Source organism: Schistocerca serialis, chromosome 7 (genome assembly GCF_023864345.2).
Source record: "Schistocerca serialis cubense isolate TAMUIC-IGC-003099 chromosome 7, iqSchSeri2.2, whole genome shotgun sequence".
Taxonomy (NCBI): domain Eukaryota; kingdom Metazoa; phylum Arthropoda; class Insecta; order Orthoptera; family Acrididae; genus Schistocerca; species Schistocerca serialis.
In genome coordinates, this window is record NC_064644.1 from 227,472,406 (window position 1) to 227,497,816 (window position 25,411).

The window sequence follows — 25,411 nt, forward strand, 5'->3', positions numbered from 1 at the left end:
ATCGGACTATGGACCGATACAAGCGAAGCAGGGCAGTGCGATCCGCTCCCCAAGATGAACCACTAAGAACTCTGAGGACATTAAGGGAACGCGTACAAATGGTTCAAATGGTTCTGAGCACTATGGGACTCAACTGCTGAGGCCATTAGTCCCCTAGAACTTAGAACTAGTGAAACCTAACTAACCTAAGGACATCACAAACATCCATGCCCGAGGCAGGATTCGAACCTGCGACAGTAGCGGTCTTGCGGTTCCAGACTGCAGCGCCTTTAACCGCACGGCCACTTCGGCCGGCGGAACGCGTACAACGGGCAGCCAAATAAGAAACGTTCGGAGACCAACAAAGTTTCGTGTCCAGTGTGAGCCCTAGAAACTTAGTTGTTTCCACGAATGGGAGAACAACGGGACCGAGATGTAAGGATGGAGGAAGGAACGCTTTATATCGCCAAAAGTTGATGCAAACCGTCATCTCTTCAGAGAACCGGAAGCCATTTGCCACACTCCATGAGTATAGGCTGTCTAGACAACGCTGAAGGCAGCGCTCCAGGAGGCATGTTCTCTGGGCACTGCAGTAGATCGCGAAGTCATCGACAAAGAGAGAGCCTGAGACATTAGGTGGAATGCAATCCATAATTGGATTGATCGCTATGGCAAAAAGGGCTACGCTCAAGACTGAGCCCTGAGGCACTCCGTTCTCCTGGAGGAAGACGTCGGACAATACGGAACCTACACGTACCCTGAACTTTCGATCTGTTAAAAAGGAATCAATAAAAAGGGGCAGGCGACCGCGTAGACCCCACCTGTGCATAGTGCGGAGGATACCTCCTCTCCAACAGGTATCATAAGCCTTCTCCAAATCGAAGAACACGGCTACCGTTTGGCGCTTTCGCAAAAAGTTGTTCATGATGAATGTCGACAAGGTCACAAGGTGGTCAACAGCGGAGCGGCGGCGACGAAAGCCGCATTGAACACTGGTAAGTAGCCGTCGAGATTCAAGAATCCAAACTAACCGAGCGTTAACCATGCGCTCCATCACCTTACGGACACAGCTTGTAAGAGAAATGGGGCGGTAACTAGAAGGAAGGTGTCTATCCTTCCCGGGTTTGGGTATAGGAACAACGACGGCGTCACGCCAACGCATGGGGACTTGACCTTCGGTCCAGACGCGATTGTAGGTACGAAGAAGGAAGCTTTTGCCTGCCGGAGAAATGTGGGCCAGCATCTGAATGTGAATGGCATCTGGCCCCGGAGCAGAGGACCGGGACAGTGCAAGTGCACGTTCGAGTTCCCGCATAGTAAAGTGGGCCTTAATGCCCGACAGCCGGCGCAGGCCACCCCCCAGACGACAGAAGAGGGAGTAAAACTGTTAAAGGAGCTGGTGAAAGAGGCCCAACAAGCTTTTTTGCTGTCTTTGATGACTCTACGGCATTGCGCTCGGAGTCGTTTGTATCCAATACAATTCGCCAACGTAGGATGGCGGCGAAAGGTGCGTAATGCACGTCGTCGAGCACGGATAGCGTCTCTACAAGCCGCATTCCACCAGGGGACGGAAACGCGACGTGAAGAAGAGGTAGTACGAGGAATGGAACGTTCGGCAGCATTGATGATAACAGCCGTGAGGTATTCGACCTGACTGTCACAACTGAGAAAATCTTGGTCCGGAAAGGTCGCCAGGGAGGAGTAAAGTCCCCAGTCAGCTTTCGGTATGTTCCAGCTCGAAGGACGTGGGGATCGGGTGTGGTGCAGGAGACGAACGACACAGGGGAAGTGGTCGCTCGAATAGGTGTCAGAAAGGACATACCACTCGAAGCGACGGGCAAGAGTGGGAGAACAGATCGAGAGGTCCAAGTGGGAGTAGGTATGAGTAGAGTCCGAGAGGAAAGTCGGGGCGCCAGTATTGAGGCAAACAAGATTGAGATGGTTGAAGACATCCGCCAAGAGGGAGCCTCTCTGACAGGATGCAGGAGAGCCCCAAAGGGGATGATGGGCATTGAAGTCGCCAAACAATAAAAACGGCGGAGGAAGCTGAACAATCAGGTGCATCATGTCAGCCCGACTAACTGCAGATGACGATGGAGTGTAGACGGTACAAACGGAAAAAGTAAAGGCAGAAAGAGTAATACGGACAGCTATTGCTTGGAGTGGGGTGGTCAATGGGATGGGATGGTAATAGACATCGTCCCGAACGAGCAACATGACCCCACCATGAACTGGAATACCGTCCACAGGGGTGAGGTCAGACCGCTCCGAGGTATAGTGGGTAAAAGCAAGACGGTCAGTTGGGCGCAACTTGGTTTCCTGGAGACCAAGGACGAGTGGACAGTGCAGGCAGAGGAACAGTTGTAATTCCTCCCGATTAGATCGAATACCTCTTATGTTCCAATGTAACAAAGCCATCGCTAGTCAGAAAAAAGGGGGAACGAAACGGGTGAAGAGCTGGTCACCTCGACGGCCGCGGAGGGCCAGGTTTCGAGGGAACAACGCTACAACCGGCGGGAGGCGGATCCTGTTCCATCGAGTCGTCGCCAGCTGCGGCCGCTTTCCCGGGTTGCGTAGGAGGGGCAGCATCATTCGCCGACGAGAGGCCAGCTGAGCACCTGACAGCAGAGCATCCCGGCGAAACTGAGGACGGCCGGGAGCAGCGACTCATGGATGGAGCGTCAGACGAAACGCGCTGGGGTGGAGAGGGGGATAAAGACTTCTTCTTGGAGGCCTTCTGGGAAGTTCGATGAGGCACGGGGATGGTGGGATGGGCCCGAAGAAGGTCCTCACGCGCGGGGTCCGTTTTGGAACGCCGGACCTCGGAAGCCGGGGTCCGGAACGTTTCCCCGATGGACGCCTGAGAAGAGGATCGCTTCTCAGGCGGCGGAGGGGGAGGAGGAGGAAGGGTGGCCCCTGGGGCAGAGGGGGCAGGGGCCGCGAGGGAGGAGGATTTGGAAGGGAGGGATTTGGGAGGCGGAGGCATAGACCCCGGATGGGGTGAGGAGGTGGAGGGGGGACAGGATAGAGGTGAGGATACTGTGGAAGGAGTGGACACGACTGAGGCAAACGAAGTTGTCAACGTCACGGGATGGAGGCGGTCATACTTTTTCCTGGCCTCAGAATAAGAGAGGCGGTCCAAAGTTTTTAATTCTTGGATCTTCTTCTCCATCTGATACGCGGGGCAGTCTAAAGATCTAGGCGAGTGGATGCCAGGACAATTGACGCACCGAGGTGGTGGGTTGCATGTATGTTTCTCACGAAGAGGACGTCCACAATCGCCACAAAGGGGCTCAGCCTCACACCGTGACGACATGTGCCCAAAGCGCAAACACTGAAAGCAGCGCATAGGAGGCGGGACGTTAGGTCGCACGTCGCACCGGTAGCACATCACCTTTACCTTCTCCGGGAGAACGTCCCCCTCGAAGGCGAGGATAAAGGCCCCAGTGTCGATGCGACGGTCTTTGGGGCCGCGCTGGACTCGCCGGACGAAATGCACGCCTCGGCGCTCCAGGTTGGCCCTGAGCTCATCATCAGATTGCAGCAGGAGGTCCCGATGAAAAATAACCCCTTGCGTCCTATTCAGTGCCAGATGCGGGACAATGGACACTGGGATGTCCCCTAGTCGGTCGCACGCCTGGAGCGCCGCCGACTGAGTGGCGGAGGTGGTCTTTATAAGAACGGACCCTGAACGCATTTTACTGAGAGCCCCGAAGATGTCCTCGATGTGCTGGACAAAGAACATGGGCTTGGAGGTGGCGAACGTCCCCCCATCGGTCCGAGAACATACTAAATAGCGGGGGAAGTACTTCGCCCCAAGCCGGCGGGCCTGTCCTTCCTCCCAGGGAGTGGCCAAGGGGGAAGGGGCAGGAGAACCAGAACCAGAACAGTACCTTTCTTTTTAAAAGACTCGGCCGCAGAGCGACCCGATACATGTTGACGTTTCATCTGCGAAACGTCCGCCCCGATGCCACACACTCCGACCAGGGGCTCTCCCCACGGGCGCCACCCAGCCACAGCAAGGGCCACCTGGCAGGATGACCGTTGCTGGGAGTCCTGATGCCCCAAGGAGACGGGCATCTACTCCTTGGCCGACGTGGGGAGGGTGCAGCTCAGGTATCGGCAGTACGATCCCTGTGTTGTCAGGGGGCTACAACCTAGTGGGTACATGACGACCCCACCACAACGGGCTGGCTACCATGCTGGATTTCGGGTGCCATGGAAAGTCCATCATGATCGTAGGTGCAGATGGGGACGCACTATGGGCGTAACTTGTGCAACCCATCAGGCGTTTAGGCCCAATTTGAGGAATAGCGGGTGTGGTTACAACGCTGTTACAATGCTGAGTGCCAAGGTCTTAGTGCACTGAGGACCAGTGAGACACCACATAAGGCGTCCTTCACCAAAAGGCTCGTACTTCTGTAGAATATTGAAAAATGGAGGTCAAACCCCAAGGGGGACCATCACATGGAAGGCCGAAACGGTTGAAACTCCTTTTAGTCGCCTCTTACGACAGGCAGGAATACCTCGGGCCTATTCTTACCCCGGACCCGCAGGGGGGAATCTGTTGTCGTATGTCTTAGGATGACCGGTGCTTAGACAATAGTTTTGCAATAGCTGATTTGCTCGGCTGTTTTGAGTCTCTTATGATCAGCAGACCGGTTCTCCGCAGTACTGATACTGTGGCCAATATATGACACGCCACAACTGTCAGGAATACGATACACACCCGCCTTAAACAAACGGTACTTAAAAGGATCCTGATCTTAGATGGAGGTCGGAAATCACGTTTCACATCACATTTCCGCTAAATACGAAAATGTTACTATAAATGCTCCTTGCGTAAGGCAGAAAGACGGCAGACCTTGGTGACAGCTCGGTATTATCCCGACTCGCCCGATGCACCGTTAGTCGAGAGCCCAACTTGCGTCTCTTATGTCTTTCACTATATCCATTACAACTGAAGGTGACAACATGAGTTAACTCAGCTGACACTCAGGATGTGAAATGACGTGACCCCTGCTTTCTATAAACATGTACCAACGTACCATCCAGCTTCTTCCTGACCAACACATCAAGGAAGCCATCCTTTTTCCACATGCATCATTAAACGATTCCGGTGTCGGTTATCTTTGCTGGTGTGCTGGCGCTAGTGTTTCACATTGATTTTGTGTGTGTGTGTGTGTGTGTGGTTTCCGGAATTGCTCTGAAAACCAAGGTTTCAAATTCCCTTGCACAGAGCTTACTTGCTGCAGTTTTGCCTTGAAAATGACAGGGTCGTGACCTGTCGACGTATCAATGGTTGTCTACGATTTCACCCGAGCCCGATTCATGGGTCTGGTACTTATTTCGTCATACATCATACCCATACCAAAAGCGCGCGCACACGCGCACACAGCACACACGCGCACAGCGCACACGCGCACACACGCACGCACGCACGCACACGCACACGCACACACAACGCTGCTAAATGAAACAAACACACACATATATACATACATACGAACATACATACGCACACAGCGCTAACTAAACACTACTGGGCATTTCCGCACAATAAAAGATCCAGCGTCATATTTAAAGTTACCATGATCACGGAGATCGGCTTACATTAGATGAGCTTTGCACGAAATTGCGTGAAGTCTAACGTTTGAAGGTTGCGCTAACGTTTGAAGATTGCGATTCATCCTTGCTACCGGATCACTACAGTTATAAATAAAACTACTTACGTTAGGAGTGTCATAGCATAATGATTGGCATATACCTGATGCGTAAAAGGTTCTAATCTCGTCAAAGGTAGCGAATTTTTTACTTATAAATCTAATCGAAAGAGTGGTTTTTTTTATTCAATTAATTTTTCTTCCCAATACTTTGCCACGTCATTTTCATCATCACATTTTTCATTTGCTCTTAGTTTTCTTCCTATTCTTTTTTCGCCTGGAATCTGCCTGTGTCGACTATAATCTGCAATCAAGTGCAATCGCGGACTGCTCATCGGTTAGTAACGCGGCGGCTCGTGTAGCCAGTGTGAAGATAGTTTTCAGGTAACCAATTATACCGAGAAATTACAGTTGCCTTTTAGCGCTGATGCTCATTATTATCTGTCTTGAGTTAGCTTAAATATTAGCTTCGATTGCCGTGAACAAAGTGACCATGATTTTAGTTCTGCCGTACACAGTTGATCGCTGTTTTCTCGGATACACTGCAAGTCACGAAGTTGAAGTTCGATTAGGACACGAGTTTAAATTCAGGGCTATAAAACGCGTCGTCTGTCTCAGTTCAATCATCGGTTACATAAATGCAGCTGTCAACATAGCATCTCGCAATTGCGTCATACCTCGCAGCGGCCACTTCCAACGTTGCTCCGCGTTATACATTAACAGCATTTGCGAAGTGACCCGCCGTGTTTGTACGCCACCTATAACTGAGTGGTAGCCGCAGCCGACGCGGCAACACTGCCGCGGCAAGTGACACACGTCAACTGCCAAGTAATTTTAATCAAATGGTTGAAATGGCTCTAAGCACTATGGGACTTAACATGTGAGGTCATCAGTTCCCTAGACCTAGAACTACTTAAACCTAACTAACCTAAGGACATCACACACATCCATGTCCGAGGCAGGATTCGAACCTGCGACCGTAGCAGCAGCGCGGTTCGGACTGAAGCGCCTAGAACCGCTCGGCCACAGCGGCCGGCAAATTTAATCGGACTAACTATGTTTACTGGCACCGTACTATGTGCATGTGCCGTACTATGGTTCTTTGACAGCGTAGCCCCGCCTACCGGAGGTTTAAATTTTCTTCAGAGAGCTCTCTCGTTCCATCTGCGCTTTAAAAATGACGGGATTTTCACCTCTCGAAATAGGGCGGTTGACTACGAGTCGAGCGATCGCATTTCCGTAAGTTGTTTGAACATTTTATACGCCAGGGGACATCAAGTTTCACAAATAACGCAGTGTTTTTAAGTAGTTTATCATGTGCAGCTAGCAAAACACTGAAAAAGAGTCGCCGCTGAAGTGGTGGTATCGGTCGTTGCACTCCTACCCGCCCTCGTGTAAGCCGAACGCTAGTATAGCTTTCCCGCGGCCGCGCGCCGCGAGCAATATCTCGAGAGCCATCTGCGCGCTGTGTGACGGGTGGCGGCTCGCTAACTGGCTGTGCACGGCGGCGGTGTCCTTGAACTTGCCGGCAGTCAGCTGTGCTCGGCGGGCAGAGTGAATGAACCCTGCGACGGCAGGGCCTGCGCTCGACGCCCGCCACGCCCAGGCCCGGCCAAGGAGCCACGCCCTCGGCTGGCCTTGGCAGCCGCCCGCGCGTGCCTGCCCGCTCCAATTGAACTTCTGCCGAGTGCCGCTCGCGGGAAAGTTCTCTTATTTCGGCGCATGATTTACAGTATCCGCCGTTTTTCGACTCCATCAGGCCAAAAGGTATGTCGTGCGACGGTCGTACATCAGCAGCCGCAGTTAGTGGCTCCTTCAACAACTTCTGTACTTCATCCTAGCTTTTTCGAACCCCTCGTTTGCAGAGACAGTCTTGCGTCTTCGTTTCCCCTTAGACTCCATACCAAACCGGTCCGTATCTTTCCTTCGCGGTCTGACATTTGTTTCCTGTTTCACGATCTTATTTTTCGTGTGTGTGTGTGTGTGTGTGTGTGTGTGTGTGTGTGTGTGTGTGTGTAAGAGAGAGAGAGAGAGAGAGAGAGAGAGAGAGAGAGATTCCATAAACGTGCGGAGACTGGTGTGAGAGGTGCACTCCAGCTTGCTTGCGCCGTCAGCTGAGGAGCATCGAATGAGAAGGTTCAGCTCCAATGTACGGGAAACTGACCGCAAATGGGAGGCCGGTGTGCTAACCGCGTATCACTATTTCGCTTCCCAAGGACACTACTGTCAGGCAATGACACGGCAGCCATTTCGTATGACGCGAATGTACAGGGCGATTCGGCTGCTCCTACTTATGCAACCCACAACGCCTTCAAATACCAACAGAAGATTATCGTGTGCTCTCGCTCGCTACGTGCAAACTATTAGTCCTACAGGACTTCAAATACAGAGAATATTTAACGAAAATAACTTAGTACCAAGGAGAGATTCTAGTAGCGACCTGAAATCTAACGCTGCCTCTTGGGTTTACAATCTTACACTTCAAAGTTAATCACTAAGCGCCAGAAAGGAAACAATTACTACACGACGCGAAAACCATAGGAAGCTAAGCGTTACATCCGATTACGGCCAGAACAAGTCAACAGGTTAAAAACAGGTAACAGACATCAAAGTTTTGCGTAACCACAAGAAATCCTTAAGAAATGTGTGACATGAACATGACCTTTTCGTACAAAATTTAATGAAGTTAAATAAGATACTGGAATACTTTTCGCTAGAGGCCACAGTTTTCAAATTACTCAAGAGTGATCTTCAAATGTGTTTTTCTTGAGTAACACGAAAACTACGGCCTCCAGCGAAAAAGTATACCAGTACAAAATTTAACTACGTTAAATTTCCGACAAAAATATCCTGTTCAGTTTTTTCTGTAGTACTAACAGTTCACACGAAGCGAGCGAGAGGAAATGAAATTCTCGCAAATGGTTTTTGAAGGCGCTGAAGGTTGCATAAAACCCAGTGGCAGGTGCAACTGAATCACTTTTTACACTTTCAATGTCCTTTATTCAATTTACAGCTCACTATAAAGGGTGGTCCGAAGGCCACAAAGCAGTCATAACTGAATAACTTCATTCTTCCTCCTTTCCTTTGTTTCAGATACTGACTGAGGAAGGGCAGGAGACTGACCACGGAAAAATTCAACGCCATGAAAAGAATCAAAATTGGGGAGTTCTACTTTGGAAACAGTCATAGCCCCTTCGACTTATGGCTCATTCTGTAGAATTTGTAATCGCGTTGCGTAACAAAGCACTGCCAGACAGATACCACTTTAAGCATCTGTGGAGTACCGGGAAGGACAAAGAAATGAAACACAAACATTCACAAAGTACGCATTAAGGTGACACTTATGGCCGACCTTTAAGTACTTGAGCTTTTCAGGGCAAGTTCCAAATGTGTGGAAACTTCTGACCCACACAGCACCACATTTCTTCTGCTAAATCCTGAAACTATTTATGAGCATAAACTCTAACATGAGTGAGCAGAGTATCCAACCAAATGTTCATAGATAAGGAGGTAGACACTGCATACGACAACTGTTATCCACCTGGAATATGTTATGTAAAGTACATATAGTATCTTTTAGTACCATTTGTTATCATACAATTAAGGGCACACACACAAACATTCCGTAAACAATTGTTGCCGGGCGGTGTGGCCGTGCGGTTCTGGGCGCTTCAGTCTGGAACCGCGTGACTGCTACGGCCGCAGGTTCGAATCCTGCCTCGGGCATGGATGTGTGTGATGTCCGTAGGTTAGTTAGGTTTAAGTAGTTCTAAGTTCTAGGGGACTGGTGACCACAGATGTTAAGTCCCATAGTGCTCAGAGCCATTTGAAACAACTGTTTTTCCATTACAAAGTGAATAGTTCAGTACTTCTAAAAAGGGTATGTTTAATATTTTCTGGGTTTTTAAGAACGAGGAGTAAGCATTTATAAGTTACTATCCATCACGTGTAAATTGCGATGCTCATTTAGCCGCGCGGAGTGATTGGTTAAAGACACAGATTGCGCGACCCATCCCGCCGGAGGTTCGAGTCCTCCCTCGGGCGCGCGGGCATGTGTGTGTGTGTGTGTGTGTGTGTGTGTGTGTGTGTGTGTGTGTGTGTGTGTGTTAGCATCAGTTAGTGTAAGTAGTGTGTAAGACTAGGGACCGATGACCTCAGCAGTTCGGTTCCTTAGGAATTCACACACATTTTATATGCTAATTTAAAATTACGTCGTCGTGTTTCAGCTGCCTTGCAGCATAGTTCTCTGGAATTCTGCGTCTCTGAGGTAAACACACTGTAGCCAACTACAGGCAAAATTTCGGATATTGCTCAGAGGTATTTTCTGAATACTTTAGTATAAGGTACCCGCGTTGTCTGGTGGTTCATAACAGTAATAATTATGATTTATTCGGTCTGTTATCCCAGTTACATTTCTTTTACTGAAGAAACTATCGAAACAGTGAAAAGGCAGTAGTGCGCCATACACCCCCAAAGGTACAACGCAAGAAAGAGTAACGCAATAACCCTCAGATATGCGAGAGTACTGTGACATGGTTATCGTCGTTGCGATACCATCTCAGCATACCGTTGTCCTGCTCCTCCGTTACATTCAGTGAACCCATACATGAGGTGCACAGAGATTAATGCTGCAGCAGTGAACCTGTCCCTACTGCTGTGTATCGCTGTTAACGTACAGCAGCAAACACTGCCGGGTAAGAAACGAGAAAGAACCAAGCAAACGTTACGGCGAAGAGCAAATTGGGCATTGCTGCTGCCCATGTCAAGTTCCGAAGGTGAGCAAGTTTATCAGACAAGATTCATGGCGCATACCGTTGACATTTGCAATGTTGTGCAGATATTTCTAGTGCAATGCAGATACAAAGATACAGCGTGGTAAGAAATCGAAGGAAATGCAATTACTGTAACGAGCCGCCAGAAACCACGTGTCCTCTATACCATTTCCCTGAATAAGATTAGAAATTTTTCCGTTGAGATCGGTTCACCATGTATTATCTAGAGCTTCACGCTCTTTTTTCCACTTTAACGACTGTAGCGGGTGAAACCCAAATGTTTAGTTTGACAAGCTTCGCTGACATAGTGCAATTTTCTACACAACATAACGTAGTTTCCCAACCAAGCTGCGGCTTGCTGTTCTTCAGATACAGAAAATATTTATCGAAAATAACTGAGTACCAAGAAAAGATTCTAGCAGCCACCTGAAATCTAACGCTGCCTCTTGGGTTTACGATCTTACACTACAAAGTTAATCACTAAGCGCCTGAAAGGAAACAATTACTACACGGCGCGAAAACCATAGAAAGCTAAGCGTTACATCCGATTTACGGCCAGAACAAATCAACAGGTTAAAAACAGGCAACAGGCATCAAAGTTTTGCGCAACCACAAGAAATCCTTTAGAAATGAGTGAATTACTAATGTTTGCATCTTGCTAGGAAAATACGGAGAAAATCTCTAAACTTCACTAAATTTACTACTCACGGATCCTAGTTACAACAATACACGCAACGGAGATTCATTAGACAACCTCACATTTAGTAGCCGTTACGACGCTGCCTGCGTCGTATGGTCGCCTTTGAAGTAGAACGACAGCGTTTGACTGTCTGCCTTCGCCTGAACCTTGGACCGACCTCGCGCTTTTAATACGGAATTTATGTATGCGAGACTAGTTGCCAAAGGCCATTTCTGGAATGCGTGAGGCCGTTCCATTAGGATATGGCCCTCTGCTCCGCTTGTTGGGACAACACTGAGGAGTCGACTTTATCGAGAGAGATTGCTGGGTGCGAACAAGTGGGGAAACATTCCTTAAATTAGCGCTTTCAAAGAGACTATCTAGAAGATCAGTGTAGAGTAGGATGTCTTATTTCCTCAAATATTCTTTTTAAATCGCTGCAGAATGTTGTCATTTCTTTTCTTCATTCGCAACTAAGTTACATTAAAACTTTTCGTCAGCTCCTGTTATAAGATTTTTCATAAGCAGTACACAATGTGTTCGTTCAATTCTAGAAACTGGTTGCATTATTACAGCAACAACAACTGCTGGCCGTCCTCGTGTGTCAGACGAAATTTAAGAATTCAAAAAGCTTTCGAACGGTGTCTTACAAAACGAACTCGCTGTACCTATCAGGAGTTACAAATGCTTACAACAACTTGTCTGTTTTGAGACGTGGACTGGTTATGACGTCGATTGGTTGTGAATCCCATGCAAGTTACAGACTATGTCATGACGACAAACGCAAGCGTGTGGCATTTTCTGATGAGCTGCAAATGCTGTCAACAACAGTAACACTTCCGCACAACGCATTGTGTTCAGGGATGAAGCGAGTCTCCACTTTAGTGGGAAAGTAAACACAATGTTCGAATTTGGGGCATACAGAACTCACATGCGCACACTGAATATGTACGAGATTCATCCAAAGGCATTGTGTTTTGTGCGACATCCTACTCGTCCGTTTACGGCCCATTCTTTTTCCATGGAAACACGGTTATCTGTCTGCAGTAACTTACTGTGTTTCCGAGGTTGAAGAGGACAACATTTTTCAACAAAACCCTCACTGGAGTCGCCATGTGCTTGAGTACCTGAATTAAAGTCTACCCTAGAATGAGGAGTTTGAGTATGGATGTCGTATTGGACATCTGTAACCTAAACGTGAGAGATTCGTGAATGTGTGTCCCAACTTTCATAGTTGTATGTCTTCCAGTTTAGTAACTACATGCATTCGAAGTAGTCTCTGAAATACTCTATATACCTGCATTATCAATGACTTGTCCTAAGTACTTCTACATTCCAGCCTTATGTTAGAAACACCTAATTTCAATTATTGAGGACGTGACAGGGAAAGTGGTCCGCGGGCTTGTACGAACTGTATGCAGCCACTGATACGAAATAATAAGTGCATCTATCTAAACGATGCTGTCCTTGTAACGTTTGAAACTGATGTGGTTGAACGACTTACAGGCACAGTATCGAAGCAAAATTCGCAGTTAAAATTACGAGGGGACCTCAAAAAGAGTTACATTATTATGGCAGGCCAAGTACCATTTACTAAATGCTGCATTAATTACACTACGAAGAGACACAGATACGTAACTACTTCTCAAAAAGTCACCAAATATCTGTAATCAAAGGTCGGTACGTTCTACCAATCGTTAAGTTCCTCGACGATGGAAATTTGCTCCTTCGTCGCGGAGCCATTCGAGAAATTCTGTGCGAATGTTATCGTTTGAAAACGTCAAACCCCTCAGGTGTTCTTTCAGCTTGCCGGAAAGGTGGGAATCGAGTGGTTCGAGATCTGGACTTCCCGATCACCATCACTCGCGTCTGTACTGTCTTTGTGAAATTGGTGCTACCATTTCACTACAACTCGACGCCACACTGAATTTGGTCTTTTTTTCTTCTTCGTAAGTTCAAAACCTGGTTTGAAGCAGCTCTCCGTGCTATTCTATCCTGTACAAGCGTCTTCATCTCTTAATAATTGCCGGCCGCGGTGGCCGTGCGGTTCTGGGTGCTGCAGTCCGGAGCCGCGGGACTGCTACGGTCGCAGGTTCGAATCCTGCCTCGGGCATGGATGTGTGTGATGTCCTTAGGTTAGTTAGGTTTAAGTAGTTCTAACTTCTAGAGGACTGATGACCTAAGAGTTAAGTCCCATAGTGCTCAGAGCCATTTGACCCATTCTTAATAATTAATACAAGCTACTTCCTTTTGAACCTGCTTACTGTATTCATCTCTTGGTCTCCCTCCACAACGGTTACCCCCACCCCAAACACAAACACATACACACACTCCCTTTCAATGCTAAACTGGGATCCTTTGATGTGTCTTGGAATCTGTTCTGTCAAACGATCCCTTCTTTTAGTCAAGTTATGGCACAAATTTCTTTTCTAAACACCTCCTCATTAATAAGGCGATCTACTTGTATAATCTTCAGCAGCATTTCAAAAGCCTCTGTTCTCTTGTTGTCTGTACTGTTTATTGTCAACGTTTCACTTTCATACCAGGCTGTACTCCAGACAAATACCTTGAGGAAAAAAACGCCCTAACACTATATTCAATGTTAATTTCTCTTCTTCGGCAACGTTTTTCTTGCCATCACCAGTCTAAATTTTATATCCTCTACTTCGGCCAACAGTTTTTTACTGCCCAAATAGCAAAATTCATCTACTAGCTTTCGTGCTTCGTTTCCTAATTTAATTCCCTAACCATCGCCTGATTTAATTTGACTGATTCCATTATTCTTGTTTTGCTTTTGTTGATGTTCTCTGCACTCTCAGTCCTTTGCTGTCTGGTAGAATCGCAATGTTATCGGTAGACCTCTAAGTTTTTATTTCTCCTCCCTGAACTTTGATTCCTTCTCTGAATTTTTATTTGGTTTCCCTTACTGCTTTCTCAATTTGGATCACATTTCGTGGTGAATAGATATGCAGTTTGGGTATCGTGTCCACAAGATTCTGTGGTACACTTGTTACCCGCGCCGCAGGAGAACTGTCTCAGCAGGAAACCCAGAACATGTACTCTCTTCTGACAATGTCTCACTAGATGTGGAAAGATCTTAGCGAAAACGATACGTGTAACTTACTATCTGAAGTCGCTACGTATATCTAACACTTCCATTCTCACTCATAGTTAAGAACATGATATTTAAAACACACAGCATACACAAAACTTTGCAAGTACCTGCGAAGCGACAAGGTTTATCAAACATTTCGTTCAAACATTATATTTACAATAAATTAAGGGTGAACCGGCACTTCACCTTCGGCTACAAAATTAACGACGCTGGTTCCGGGATGTTTTCTGGTTATTGTGGTACGGGGGCTCCGTCTCCGGAAGCTCGTTACTGGCTAATAATTTAATTATTTATTCGTTGTCTTAGCCCAGTTACCTTTGTTTCTGTGAAAATACTTTCACGAAAGCTGACAAGTTTGTAATATGCAAGAACCAAAACGTACAACACAAAACACCGAGTATTGCAACAACTCTCACTACTGTGATGTGGCTGCCGTCGCTGCAGGAACAATTCACCATAGCGTCGTTGTGCTGCTATTTCATATAAGAGGTGCATGCTGGCCTACTCTATCAGTAAACCTCGTATTCATATATATATATATATATATATATATATATATATATATATATATATATATATATATCCATACTGTTGTGTATCACTGTTGTCATACAACTAACACTACAGGAAAAACAAGCCCGAGACAGAACCGAGAAGTACTGGATGCAAACTTATGGGTAATGGGTACAGTGACTGTTCTGTGTTCAACAAGTACTTTGAGTGAATGGAGCAAGTTTATTTCCAAACAAGAACACGGTGGCACATTCCGTCGACATTTCAGGTGTTATTTGTATTGATATTTTCAGTGCAATACAAACACCAAGATAAATGAAGGTAAGAAATCAAACGGAAAGCAAATACTGTTAACGAACTACCGGAACCCACGTGTCTCTCTTACTAAAACAATCAGAAAAGTTCCCTCAGTAATTTGTAAAATTTTGTCAATGAGTTCGGGGTAGCGTTTTATAAAATTTGGTACTCGAGGAGTTATTCATGCAATTTTAAAACTGGTGCCGAACCATACAGTCTAGCAAATCTTGCCTCAAAGCCAGCAATGTTCAGCGTAACTTCATGTAGGTGTGTAATTCGGCATCAGATTTCATTTTTTGGCGTGCTTCGATGTAACTGTTTGGGGCGCAACTCAAATTTTTCAGTAACAACGTTGAACTTTTTATACCAACTACTGCTGCTGCCGCCAGAAGACTTGAGTGTGTCAGACCGCCAGCTCGGCCTTCTAAACGCCGGGGTTTTCGCCGGCGCGGGCGCAGCTGGCGCGCTTCGCATTCCGCCCGCACTTCCGCCAGGGACACAGGAAGGGATTGGCTGCGGCGGGGCGCGTGTAGCTAGCTGTCCCCCACGCCAAGCGCCCTTCCCTGCCTCGCTACCCCATTTAACCGCAGGCAGCAATCTAATCACAGGTGCGAAAACTGCAGCTACGTTCAGCTTGTCAGATAATTGGCGGAATACTGTTAGCACCGCGGTGCTGCATGCCTCCCTCACAATCATCACCGGTGGTGCCGCAATTCCGCCGTCTTCCAGCTGTGTAACTCCCTCTCAATCAAAACCGAAGTTCTTTTCCTTTATAACAAGCTCTGTCTGCGAGGGCAGCGGCACTTACCCAAAGGCGCACAACTCTGATGGCCTCTGCTAAGTACTATTTCCCATGTTCATCAATATGCTTTAAACTCTTACTAACATGTAGAATTAGTCAGTTGCCCCTACCGACGTCGTTCTATAAAACTTCATACGATAGAACAATGTTGGTCAGTTAGCTCTGGAGATGTGAAGCACGTTATCAAAATGTCGCAGAATAACTGGTAAAACAGACTAAGACTTGTAAAATTTTATTTATGGAACTATTTCAGTACATTAACGCAACGAGTCGCATATCAATCTTTTCATTGGGCTGTATACTAGAAATTTGTTAGTTCCACGATTTCCATTTCGATATCTGCTGTTAATTTCATTGTTTCCAATGCTGAAACGTTTCTGGGCATTTTACGAAAGTACTATAAAGTACTATAAACGGAATAAAGTTACAGACACATCAAAAACCTGTACGACTACGATGCTAATTACCCAAAGAAATAATTGAGACACTTGGATAAGTATGGCAGAAGTGAGCTATATCTTGATCCAGTCCTCCCTTGGACTTTTTACAATGATTCCGTTTGTCCAAAGCTCTGAGAGGAAACTTACATCGAGGCTGTCAGCCTGTCTGGATACCGTTCCAGATACACACGTGGTGCGGGTTGCATGGAACATCGGTAGGGGCAGCTGAATCACACTATACAACGTATGGTGACACATCAATCAATAATATCAGCTCAAGGAACTTGCTTGTAAAAAAGTATGTTACTTTGTGGACTAATACATTTCCTCAAGGAGCTTACAATGAAGACAGTTGACTTCTGATATTTTTTTCTTTTTATTTCATCTAATAACCTATTTGGAAATACGCTTTAAGGAGTTAATTCTTTTACCTAGGAGAGTCACGTATTTTAGAGTTAACTGTTGAACATAGATTTCAAAACTGAGCAAAGTAGACGAGAGAAAAGTTTGTGTGGTGCTGTAGGCATCTGACTTCGATACGTTTGAGGAACGGGACGCCAATGACGAATTGAAAAACACAGTTAGAGGTCAGTGTTAAAGTGTGAGTAGTTTTAATAGTTAATATCGCGGTCTTACGTCAGAAACATAGATAAACTACACAGTCAGCTGCAACAGCGATCAACACAATCAGAAAAAAATGCTTTCGTCTGTGGTCGCACTTTTATCTGCTTGTTACTGGCTACCGGTTTCAGTACCATTATTAGTCCTTTGGAGCGCAATCGTCAAGCTCGCTTCCTACCTACTTGCCAGTAGCCTGGCGGGGAAAAACGCAGCTTTCCAAACACTTCTTGCTCCACGTATTTCTTATTCGTCTCCTAAAAAAAAGTCTTCGAAGCGGAAGTATCCAGTTGTTTCAATACTTTATACACTTCCTGTACATGCGTGCAACTGCACCTGGTGATCATCGAAGAGTAGTGGGGACGGGGAAGAAAAGGGGGGTGAGGAGGAGGAGGAGGAGGAGGAGGAGGAGGACGGCAAATACGGACGCAGTAATAGTAATGTTACATGCCTGACGCATTTTCTCGCTGACTTAGTGCTAATACACAAAAACTGATATCCAGAAGTTCATTTTACATGATTACTGGTTTGACACTTAAAAGTAACTTCTGACTACTCACACTTTAACACTGTCCTCTAACTGTGTTTTTCCAATTCGTCATTGCCGTCCAGTTCCTCAAACGTATCGAAGTCAGATGCCTACAGCACCACACAAACTTTTCTCTCAAATTTAGGAAGGTGCGATAATGGAAGTTTTCCGCGAAGTGGATCGTTCCCTTGTTATTCGATATAGGTTACTCCGCTCGTCTCCAATTCCTTGTGTTTTAGAACCAGGTCAAACTGCCAGTTTACACAGTTACAGACCTGCTGCGACTCTTCGATTTCTCTCTGGTAACTTAACACTGTTGCCCATTAGGAACTGGCACGTAAAGCCGACGGCATACGGACCGTGTTTTAGAACAATGATGATGAGCGTGCCGAATTCAACGTGTTGCCGTGTTGCCGAGCGCACAGAATCAAAGCGACTTGTGTACAAGGTACGCATGCCTGAAGGTGAGGTGGTATACGAGATCCAGCGCGCTCCATCGGCAGTTGACTATGTGGCTCGCAAATCATACCGTTTGCGAAATGGACGGGCGCGAAATTCCTACGTTAGCTCTATTAGAACGCGCATTTTCTCCACTGCCCATATGCTACTCATGTTGTTCTGTATGTAGCACACACAAATAGAAACTTCAATATCAGTGAAGATGTTACAAGGCAGAAAGGAAAGTGCCATGTCCCGTCACTAAGGACATTTGCTTATAGAAGTTCCGTTGCAAATAGTGGGACACAAATTTACAACAGTTCTCCATGTAAGGTAAAAATTATTTCATCTATCTCACTTTTAAGTGAAGCCCTAAGAGATCATCCTTAATTTATCACTGTTCCTATTGAGTGGCAGAATCTTTACAACATATGGAGTACAAAACTTGAAAAGTGCCAAATACCTTAATGCACATACTGCAATCTGCCTTGCAAATAAAGGCAATCGAACAAACTCACTCCTCAGAAAGATCGTACTTATTTTTAATTAACATCGAATATTACACAGCATACTTCTACTAAACTACCAATAAAGTATCAGAACCTAATAGAAAAGGCGAAGGTTAATAAAGTTTTGGCAACCAGTGAAACGCGCACCAGCGGCACCATCACCTATTACCTTCCAATTCGATGTCTATAGTCATTGCGCTGCACCAACAACGAATGATAATTCTTTCCATCTTACCATTCCCTGAAACCAATAATCGTACAAGTGTTATTAACTGACATTTTATTGTAATAAACAGTGAAAAGAACAATGCGATTTTTATGAATCTTGAATGTGCCAATGCTTTGAAAACGCGTACTTTATAACATGCAAGTTACAAAAATGTGACGTTTCCTGTCTTTTACTACAACCAATCTCACAGTTTACGAGGGTTTTCGAGAGGTTCAAATGGCTCTGAGCACGATGGGACTTAACTTCTGAGGTCATTAGTCCCCTAGAACTTAGAACTACTTAAGCCTAACTAACCTAAGGACATCACACACATCCATGCCCGAGGTAGGCTTCGAACCTGCGACCGCAGCGGTCGTGCGGTTCCAGACTGTAGCGCCTAGAACCGCTCGGCCACTCCGGCCGGCTTTTTCGAGAGGCCCTCAATTTGCTGGTTCCTAGAAACTGCATATACAACTAAAAGCCAATGTGGCATACCGCTACTCTATACTAAAGAGAGGTGGCGTATTGTGACAGGTAGCGTCCTTCCATCTCACTGGTCTACGTTCAAACAGACGTTCAGAATATCTGACCTGCTAGACATTGCTCTGCACGTTCGGAAAGACTCCGCAGCGCGCTTCTTCCATGCTATGGCGTCAGAAACTCTCTACGCTCATCGTTCATGTTCGAATGCGACGGCTTAACGCAGTTTAGTCGTACTTCGGGCCGTACCATTACACGCAACTCGGGAACACTAGAACTCCTGCTAGCGGTAGTAAACGACGTAAGATAGCAATGGAATACAGAGTTGACGGCCATTCCTCAGAATCCGTGGTGAAGCTCTTCCTTGTATTTCTTCAGGCTCACTGAGAGGGGGAGGGGCAGTAAGTGGCGCCGTGCTTTCACTTCCTGCAGCAGCCGCGAGCGAGGCACCTGCCCGGACTTGGGCGGCTCCCAGCCAGACGTCACGGTTCGCTGCGCCACTCCACTCCGCGAAAGCACGCCTCTGCGAATCGCCAGCGCACTCGCGGGTTTCGCCAAAACCTGTGCCCGCTGTCCGCCGATGACAGGCAGCCTTCGGAAGTGACACTCAAAATTTTCAACTACACACCGCTCTTCGTCTGCTATTTATCAGCTTAATACTAAATAATGAATCTAAATTACCTAGACCAAATGTCAACAGAAAGATGGAAATGCTGGTACAATTCGCGTTGGGGGTTCACTTTGGATTCCGGGAAAATTTAAGATCAGAAACAATACTGGCCCCAAGACTTGTTAGTAAAAAAAGTCGGGGAACACGCAAACCTACACGCAGAGCTTTTGTAGATTTGGGAAGTTTTTCTTATAATGCTGAGTAAAACACTTTTTCTTATGTTATCAGATATAAATATAGGGAGCAGAACGATACTTACAACTTGTGCAGAAATCAGAATAAATTCTAAAAATTGAAAGACATGAAATGAAGGTAGTAATTCAAAATGGGTTTTAGCCAAAACCAAGTTTTATGCTGCCACACGGACAAGATTCCAGACTTCTGTTGTGCATTTCATAGTTTGAAATTTGAATTGACGATAACAGTGGCTATGTAGTCAACGAGTAAAAATGTGTCAGCAGATCACGTATACAATCTTTGTCTGTATCTTCTGTAATGTTAAAAGCAAACTGGTCCTACATGTCTCCGCCGGCCGCGGTGGTCTCGCGGTTCTAGGCGCGCAGTCCGGAACCGTGCGACTGCTACGGTCGCAGGTTCGAATCCTGCCTCGGGCATGGATGTGTGTGATGTCCTTAGGTTAGTTAGGTTTAAGTAGTTCTAAGTTCTAGGGGACTGATGACCACAGCTGTTAAGTCCCATAGTGCTCAGAGCCATTTGAACCATCTACATGTCTCCTTATGTATGAGTAATCCTGTCCATAACTCTATTCGGAATAGTAATTTAAACCTTGCATTCCTTTCTGACGGTGCGAAAATTCTGAAAGATACCGTCGATTTCAGACAAACTGCTTCAGACGGTTTGGGCCTGATAAATGTACAACACAGGTATTTGAAGAAGGCAATTACAGTTCATATAGTGTAGTCTACTACGTTTACAATGAGATGACATAAGTAATAGGATAGTGACATGCACATACACAGATAGCGGTAGTGTTGCGTACACTCGATATAAAAGGGCAGTGCGTAGGCGGAGCTGTCATTTGTGCTCAGGTCACTCATGTGAGGTGGTTTCCGCATGATTATGGACACACGACAGAAATTCAGTAACGTACTTTGAACGCGGAATGATAGTTGGAACTACACTCGAACATTCCATTTCGAAAATCGTTGGGGGAATTCTATATTCCGAGATCCACAGCGTCAAGAGTGTGCCGAGAATACCGAATTTCAAGGCATTCCTTCTAACCGCGGACAACGCAGTGGCCGACGGCCTAACGACAGAGCAGCGATGTTTGCGTAGAGTTGGCAGTGCTAACAGACAAGCAACACTGGCTGAAATAACCGCAGAAATCAACGAGGGACCTACAACGAACGTACCCGTTAGGGCAGTGTGGTGAAATTTGGCGTTAATGGGCTACGGCAGCAGACGACCGACGCGAGTGCCTTCGCTAACAGCACGACATTACCTTCAGCGCCTCTCCTGGGCTCGTGACCATATTGGTTGGACCCCAGACGACTGGAAAACCGCGCCCTGGTCAGAAGAGTCATTATTTCAGTTGTACGAGATGGTAGGGTTCGAGTGTGGCGCAGACCTCACGAAGCCATGGACCCAAGTTATCAACTAGGCACTATGTAATCTGGTGATGGCCCCATAATGGTTGGGCTGTGTTTACATGGAATGGACTGGTACTCTGATCCAAGTGGACAGATTATTGACTGGAAACGGTTAGGTTTGGCTATTTGGGGACTATTTGTAGTCATTCATGGTCTTCATGTTCCCAAACGATGCAGCATATCACGGGGCCAAATCTGTTCGCAATGAAGAACATTCTGGACAATTCGAACCAATGATTTGGCCATCCAGATCGCCCGACATGAAACCAATCGAACATTTAGGGAACATTATCGAACTGTCAGTTCCTGTGCAAAATCCAGCATCAGTAACACTTTCGCTATTACGGGTAGCTATTTAGGCATCATGGCTCAGTATGTGCAGGGAACTTGCAACGACTTGTTGAGTCCATGCGATTTGAAGATGCTGCACTATGCCGGGCAAAAGGAGGTCCGACACAATATTAAGAGGAACCCAAAGATTTCCGTTACCTTTATTTAATACTGGTCTCTTAAATATGTTTTAATACTTTTCCACTAGATACAAATTATATCCGATAAAGCCACAGCAATTAACAAATGGATCAAATTGTTCTAAGCACTATGGGACTTAACTGCTGTGGTCATCAGTCCACTAGAACTTAGAGAACTACTTAAACCTAACTAACCTAAGGACATCACACACATCCGTGCCCGAGGTAGGATTCGAACCTGCGACCGTAGCGGTCACGCGGTTCCAGACTGTAGCGCCTAGAACCGCTCGGCCACTCTGGACGGCTGTAATTAACACAGAGAGGTAATAAAAATTGGGAGCATTCACTGCTAAGACGACAGTGTACATTGACTTAACACGGACGCAAATGATTACGTTGGCCAACTGACGGGCTATTAATTGAAAAGTGTGCGAAGCCCTGTTTTTTCCATTTCTAATATTTCTTCATGGTATTATTTTCCTCCCTTTCCTTCTCTCTTTCACTTTCAGCACTGTGAACAAGTTCTGTATCAGGAAACTTCCTAATCGATACTGTGATTTACATTCCAGAAAAACTGATGTTTACCGTTCCGTTAAAGATGATTATAGACTGAGCACAAGTTCTGATAGGAAAGCGACAGTGAAGGAAGTTTGACGTGACCTTTCAAAGAATAGAGGTTTATGCGACTTAGTAAATCACGGAAGACCGGGATTTGAACCGCCGTTGACTTGGCTACGAATCCAGCGACTTACAGTTGCACACTTCTCTCACTGTTCGCATTTCAAGTTATTAACACTGTGTCTGGATCCGTTCTGTAATCAGAGAAAGGAAGAAGCTTGCTACTTTCATTTCATAACTATCATACCAAACTCCGGAATGGCTGTTTTATGTTATTACGGGGAATTCGAAACATTTTGTTTCATCTATAATAGGCTACCGAAAGTGTTGAGAATCAAATGCGTTGAGTATCGCCACACGCTACAGCGTATGGTGAAGATCTGCTACAAAATATTAGACTCTCAATATCCAGCGAGAATATATAACGCACGCAATAAATATTTTTTTCTATAATTTAAGGTGTTCGACACATTCACTGCTCAAGATCATGGTGCTATCACGCTGCTCCTGCAGAGCAATGACCGGACATGACTTGCAGCTTGAGGTTGTTAAGGCCAGGTCGCGCATGCTACCGACTAATACCGACGCGCGTTAGCACTTTTTTCCCAGTCAACGTCTCACCTGCTACAAGGTGTTGCTGCTCTCTGCCAAACACTGGAACGGGGTTCTCATGTTGTGTAACGAAACGTGTTCGGCAACGTAAGAAAAGATACAATAGCATTTCGAGTGTTCTACACCATATTTTTGTTGGAGAACATATGTAATCCCGTATGTAGCTAGTGTAACTAGTCAAATTATTGTCGTTAGATTACTTCTATATTGAAGTAAAGCTGTGAGGACGGGGCGTGAGTCGTGCTTGGATAGCTCAGTTGGTAGAGCTCTTGCCCGCGAAAGGCAAAGGTCCCGAGTTCGAGTCTCGGTCCGGCACACAGTTTTAATCTGCCAGGAAGTAAATGGGTCCAACAGAGTTTTACTTCACTGCGTGGAAGGTAAATTATTTCCTCATTCGACGATGAGCTAGGGAGAGGATTGGTGTGGGGAGAGGTTACTGTGTCACCATGTCTGGATAAGATACATAAGTAGGTAGCTTTCAATGAAAGTTAAGCTACCGTATGTAGGTTTCTAAAGCACTAATGTGCGTTAAAATGTCGATTCCGCTGTAATGTGGCACGGGGCAAAATAAATGTAAAAATTTAATAAATCAAGATCAATGCCTGCGGCTAGCGAACAGACTGTGCCCAGAAACGGCTACAGTGTGTCAACGGATTGTTTAAGCCCTTGGCCATGCTTTCTCGGATACAAGCACATAACTGACATATCAAAGTTAGTCTGTCATTGGTCAAGGTTTAAAGTCTGGATGGTGTATTGATATCATCTCCAGTTCAATTCGCATTGCTTGCAGGAATAACAAACAACTGCTGATATGTACCATTACAAGCTCGACTTCATCGAGTTTTACCATCTTCCTCGTTACTCGAGGTGTTTCAGAAAGGAGGTACTGTTTCCAGACTTAGAGATCATCCACTGTTCTCAGCATTTAATCCTTCTTGTGCCAACTCTGATCAATATGACCCCCTTAAGCACACTGGAAATACGTATCACCATTGTTCTCAAAAATATTATTTTTAATAATGTGACCACCTCCCTGTGAGTCAATTGCTTGAAATGACTGTTCGTTTTTATATTTATAAAACATAAAAAAATTTTATTCGTGGTTTTATGCACTGTTCGAATGTAACATTTATGAATATAAAATGACTTGCGTTGAATAGCTGTAGTATATTTTTTATATTAGTTTATTAAAATACTTGGGGTCTTTGAACCTGGTGATACAGAAACAAGTGCCAGGCTTGAGTCGGACATGTCCGGTATTTTTACGGTTGTGTCCAGCCAAATATATACGAGCTTTTGTTAAGCTTTTCAGCAATGAAGTAGGGAAATTGAAATTCGATTATCGGATAATATTATTAAACGGGTTACCCCACATGTACGATGTGGAATCCGATTTTAGCTGATACTAATCGAGAACAGTCTATTTCGATCAGCGGATTCTTTTATTTAGTGTCAACTAGCGATATATCGTTTTGCCTATTTCTTCCACTGGTGCGGTACTACTTCACTTGCGCTTGAAGGAAGCAGCGCCGCTGCCCACGACGCGCTGTGAGCCGGCCGCGGTAAACAAAAGAGCTCATTTCCGGCGAGATCGTACATCAGCATACTCACCTGAAGATGGCGGACAGTTGGTCCGTTGAAACACAGCATTCGGTCAAGATGACTCTTCTATCTGGCTGTATACCCGAGAAGAGTATCATCTGTTATTACGCTGTGAAAGCCCACGTAATCGTAATAATTTACGCTGTCCAGCACCACAGAACCAACAAGACGTACCCGCCATGCTTTCAAAGAATCTCAGGTTTGCCGTGTCACCTACGCAGCGATATTTCTTTGGTCTTTCCACCTTTAATCTCTAAGAGTGGACATCCTTAGGTATTTGAAGACGATCATCGAGTCCCGCGATTGTGTAGTTACACAATATATGGTCATTTGATTGTCTTCTATAATTTGCAGTATCTCTTAATTGTGCTACATCCGTGGGTGTTACATAGAGGGAACGAGAGCAACCGGACCTGTGGGTGCAGAGCGACGGTTCGTGCCGGTGTGAATTTCTGGGCTGACGTCAGGCGGCGCAAGTCAACGGCCGCGAGAGCTTGGAGCAACCTCCGGCTCACGGCTACCGCCCACTGCACGTCCTCCAATCGTGTCACTGCCCAGCCATCGCTCATCACTCGCGCCGACTGCCGATATTTTTTGTTACTGCTTTCAAGCTTTTTCGAGTCCAGTATTTGTTGTTCTGCTTCTGTTACAGTTTGTTTGACTCTACGCTTCTCGCTCTATTTCCATTCTTTGTCCCTTCTAAGAACCTCACGAAGACTTCGTCATCGACGGGACGTTAAGCACAGTCTTCCTTCTGGCAGTGCCTCAGGGCCAGGTGGCGCTG

At 46.0% G+C, this 25,411-nt stretch overlaps 1 protein-coding gene and 1 non-coding gene across 2 annotated transcripts in view; one reads left to right on the forward strand and one right to left on the reverse strand.

The window, feature by feature from the left end:
• Window positions 1–25,411, reverse strand: part of LOC126412125 (Krueppel-like factor 16) — a 268,092-nt gene that overhangs the window by 167,977 nt on the left and 74,704 nt on the right. The window lies entirely within an intron of this gene.
• Trnas-cga (transfer RNA serine (anticodon CGA)) lies at window positions 23,267–23,341 on the forward strand. The gene has a single exon. It is a non-coding gene; the product is annotated as a tRNA-Ser (tRNA).